This window comes from Etheostoma spectabile, chromosome 12, assembly GCF_008692095.1.
Source record: "Etheostoma spectabile isolate EspeVRDwgs_2016 chromosome 12, UIUC_Espe_1.0, whole genome shotgun sequence".
Taxonomy (NCBI): domain Eukaryota; kingdom Metazoa; phylum Chordata; class Actinopteri; order Perciformes; family Percidae; genus Etheostoma; species Etheostoma spectabile.
The window spans coordinates 30,664,689-30,669,875 of record NC_045744.1 but is presented as its reverse complement, the minus strand read 5'-3'; the positions used below and the strand labels follow the sequence as shown (position 1 = coordinate 30,669,875).

At 41.2% G+C, this 5,187-nt stretch overlaps 1 pseudogene; it reads left to right on the top strand.

Annotated features, from left to right (window-relative positions):
- Nucleotides 1–5,187, top strand: part of LOC116699132 (epidermal retinol dehydrogenase 2-like) — a 38,739-nt pseudogene that overhangs the window by 7,039 nt on the left and 26,513 nt on the right.

Below are 5,187 nucleotides of genomic sequence, written 5' to 3'. Positions count from 1 at the left end.
TCTCCAGGGCTGACAGGGTGTAGTGCAGGGGGTGTGTCTCATGGACCAGCATAGCTGTCAGTTTAGTCAGGACCCTTCTGTCTCCCACCTCCCTCAGTGAGTCCAGAGGACAGCCCAGGACAGAGCTGCATCTCTTGATCACCTTGTCCAACGTTTTTCTGTTCCTTTCAGTGATGCTGCTGCTCCAGCAGATCATAGCGTGAAGGATGGCTGACGCCAGCACAGAGTCATAGAAAGTCTTTAGGAGGGGCCCTGTCACTCCAAAGGACCTCCGTCTTGTCAGGAAGTACAGCTTGCTCTGACCCCTCTTGTAGAGAGCATCTGTGTTGTGAGTCCAGTCCACTTTGTTGTTCAGGTGAACACCAAGGTACTTGTAAGTGTCCACTCTCTCAATGTTACTTCCCTGGATGTTCACCGTGGCCGGTTCGTGAGATAGTTCAGGACCCACTGTGACAGCAATTGGTCCACACCAGTCCTCTCCAGCTTCTCCTTTAGAAGCATCGCCTGGGTGAACTTGAGAAATCAAAAAACAATGGACACAATGCTGCAGGAAGATGACAGATCTGAGGAGCAGTTAACCCTAGTCTTCATAAATCCACCGGAGTTTGAAATTACAACACAAAGACAGCGCAAGGAAATGGACATTGACAAAAAGACTTCTGACGGATCTGACGGAATTTCCTGTGGCACCGGCCACCGGAGCAATCCCGGAAGTGGATCGTCAAGGATATAGTCTACTGCGGGGTTAATCCACACAGCTAGCTAGATTATCTATCTAATCTGAGTTTTCTCTTGCACCACTGAAAAAACCTTTGAACGTACACATGTTCCACCAAAACAAGTTCCTTCCAGAGACTATTTTGCAGCAGCACCATAGCTCTGTCTGGCACATAGCAACACCCATGACAATTGTGATTGGTTTAAAGAAATGACAATAAACCAGAGCACGTTTTTTTCCCAGAATGCTGTGTGGACTAACAAGATTCTCCTTCCGCAGCACTGTAGAGATTGGTAATTGATTGGTCCAAACTAGAATGAGCAGATATTGATCTGCAATATTCAATACACTTATCCACGCCCACAGACATACACATGCATGTGTACACCCCCAACATTTACACACTAAACAACAGATCAAATTAACAGTCACACTATCACATTATAAATAACCCACAATCTAAAACTTGTTTGCACAGAACAATTTCTTTTTAAACATTTTGTCATAAAAAACAATTATAAAACATGATAGAAATTTTTTTTAAACACTAAAATCATACAAGACTTTTACAGGTTTGCCTAAATTGGATTGCGTCATACATGACAGACATATTCCTTTACTTCATGCAGGTAAAGCGAGAGGTGGGTGACGTCAGCATTCTGGTCACATGCTGGGATCGTGCAGGAAGAAGTTATGGATTCTCCTGATTCCCTGATTGAGAAGACGGTGGAGGTCAACACCATGGCTCACTTCTGGGTCAGTCACACACGGCACACCACACAGCTAGCTTTGGATCCATGTCATTTCATTTTCTCCAGTTGTCTCCCCATTAGCATCTTTCATTATCTCTTCAAAGATAAAGTTCTATCCTCAGGTGTAGAGATGCACCATTCCATCAATTGATCGTCAATTCGTGATCAGCCACCCGTCCAAATGGGCCGGGTTGCTACTGATTGCCTACAGTCTCATTTTTCTGACACAGCGGCAGCTGCGGCACACAGTACAGCCACACACACACACACACACACACACACACACACACACACACACACACACACACATACATATCTCCCTTTCCTCAGTTATTAGTGAGCAGCAGGTCACTGCTGGCCCCAGGAGTAAGAGTTGATTATTCTTGTAAAAAGACACTGATTCATAAATAGATTTGTATAAATAAATAGGATAGATTATAAATAGTTGACTGTATAATGAGCCAACATACACCTGATTTCTTCTGGGAAAGTAAAACATGACCAGTAACCTGGATTTTATTTTTAGATTTGCTCCAGTGAGAGAAGGTCCTGTAAGCTGCTGCATGCTGTATGCAGGGCTTTTTTTTCTTTTTTAGTTGTAAATTGCAATTGGCTCATCTCTACTAAGGTATTTTTTTGTAAAAATAATCAAGATAGTGAATAAACTTACAGTGTATTTAAATGACATACAAAAGTGGTTGCAACTGAAATCCCTGTTTAGGTTTCTATATTTAGTTTGATGGTTTGTGTGTTTTCTGTCGCTTTCTGCCACTACCACGGCCTGCCTTCCCCTTCCTGCCATGGATTGCCAACAATCCGGGGCCATCTGGCAGCATTGGCTAGTGTCTGCTGGACTCATAGGAGTCAATGGATTGGCAGGTGTGTGTTTTCTCTTCCTCATCATATGCATGTCATTAATGTTGCAGCATCTTTAAAAGTTTTTGTTCATAGAAAAATTCTGGTGAAAATTGGAAGTCTAATGGCCGACTGCTACCTCATTCATTTAGTGTGACATCTTGTTCATTTTAGACAATTTCTGTTTAGGTCAGATGTCATTTAGTTAAGTTTTGTCCAAACCAATCGGTAGCAAGTTAAGTCTAAGTGGACGCAGAAGCTGTAGCTGGTAGCAGTTGCTAGGACCAGTAAACGTGATGTCTTTCATGTCATTTAAAGATGTTTATTTTACCGTCCCATTGGATTTAGCTATTCATTACCACATTCTTGGTGGCTCGAAGAGTACAGGGGTTAGCGCTGTGGCCTTACAGCAAGATAGGAATTATTCCTCACATTAAAATACTAAGTCAAGTTTATTTGCCACAGTCAGTCATTCATCCTGTCCTCTGACCTTCTCCCTCTGCTGAGGTGAATCAGGTCCTCACACCTTCATCCCAACATCCGATGGCGTCATTGACGTACACAATTATTAAACACGTGGATTTCCTGCCGAAGGAGTGGGCTGCTTCGTCTCAGCCAGCAGCAATAATTTAACAATAAGTTTACAATAATTTCCTAACTTTTACAATACGGGGCAAGCAAAGATAGACAGAACACATACAGACGGGTTTTGTAATCATCCATCTATATACAACAGGGATCGACATTGTTGTTTATGTGTATGTGATGTCAAAACTGTAACTGGGAGTACAACAATCTGGTACGAGTTCACGAGTACTAAGTTACGGATTTATACGTTATTATGGGTTATAATCTATTTCATTCAGGTGCAAACATGCGGGCAAAAAGTCATAATAAGTCAATTATAATTCATAATCTTTTATTTCAAAGGGTTTAAATCATTCACCGGAAATACGGTGGAACTCCTTTTTAATGTCTCTTACTGGTTTGTGTACAGGGAACACTACAAAAAGGTTTAGAGCGAATCACACTCTTCTGACGGTGCTTTGCTATACAGTGACTTTACTTATATATTCTTATATAATGTAATATATGTTGTAAAGAAAACTGCCATTTTGCTGGGATTTAGAGCATGTCCACAATGGTTGACGTTACTGATATGAATGCCGATAAGGTTATACAGGCTACATAACTGATAGACTGGGAAGAAAAACAATACTGCTCAAACGGGTAGGCTAGTATCTGGAAATGAAAATATGAATGAAAAAATGAAAAACCTCAATATCATCTCCCGACATATGTTTAACTCCCTGAAGTAATACAGCTTCTTCATCAAAGGGAAGGTCAGCAAAAGGAAATGTCTTATTTTGAGGGGGAAAAAACGTTGATTTAACAGGGTTGGCTTTAGAGCCCGACCGATATATTGGCGGGCCGATATTGTCTATTATTATAGAATAATTTATAATGATGAGGATATGAATGGAAATTCTGATAAATTAATTTTTAAAAAAATAAAATAAAAATGGACGGTCAACCATGTTATGAGTTTTGGCGTCGTACAGTTTGTCCACCAGAAGGCGCTCTGTTGGCAACACTGATTATTTTTTAAATACTATTTATATCGGTATCGGCCTTAGAAATCCTTTATTGCTCGAGCTCTAGTTGGTTTAGTAACTGTGTTACACAGTTACTAAACCAACCCGGGTTTTTTTTATGCAGATAAACTGCGCCACAATGCGCCCGATACAGACTGAATGAATGAAAAGAGCGCTGAGGAGGTTTATTGAAGAAAACCTGCTCCCGACCAGGTTAAGTTCACAGGCTCGGTTACCACAGCAACTGACTCTGAGGTTAAGTTCCCTCTCTTTCTGAAACAGACTAGAGTTACCCCTCTCTCTCAGGTTTGACTAACCTCCCTTTCTGAAACTAAAAACCCAGAGTTTCCCTCATCTCAGGTAACAAACTCAGAGTTTTCACTAAACCTGCTTTCTGAAACTGACCCCTCATCGCTTAAGCCCTGCTGTTAATGTCCAAAACTGCATTTAAAGTTTAGCATTTTGATCATGCTGGGTTTAAGGAGAAGGCTGACTCTCTCCTCCACAGATATTTTACATAATACTGTAGGATACCACAGAAGATATGGGAAATGATTAACCCTTGGGTTGTGTTCTGGTCTAATTTGACTGTTTTTAAAATCTTAAAGTGCTTATACTATGTACATATTCAGGTTCGTAATTGTATTTAGAGGTAGTACCAGAAGAGGTTTATATGGTTTGATTTAAAAAAAACACTACGTTTTTGTTGCTCTGCACATTGCTGCAGCTCCTCTTTTCAATTCAATTCAATTCAATTTTATTTATTGCATCAATTCATAACAAAAGTTCTCTCGAAACACTTTACAGATAAAGTAGGTCTAGACCACACTACAGAATTAACAAGGACCCAACAGTTCTAGTAGTTTCCTCCAGAGCAAGCAACAGTGCGACAGTGGCGAGGAAAAACTTCCTTTTAGGCAGAAACCTCGGACAGACCCACGCTCTTGGTAGGCGGTGTCTGACGGGCCGGTTGGGGTTAGAGTGAAGAGTGGCAATAACAGTCCCGAATAAATAGTAGTTTGTAGTAGTTCTTTTCACCCTGTGTGTTGAGCTCTCTGTGCTTGCTACAACTACAAAGACATCTCACTTCTGTTCCTTCTTTGTTGGGTGTCGCACATGTGCAGTAGGACTAGTAGCTAGTTAGTTGCAGAGTATGAGGGCGTGCCACGCTAGCAGCTAGGCTACCATTATAATGTGTGTTACAAAGGGACGTGCCTTTGTCAGGGAAGTAAAGACTGGACTACAATAGAGCTGTTTGGAGCAGTTT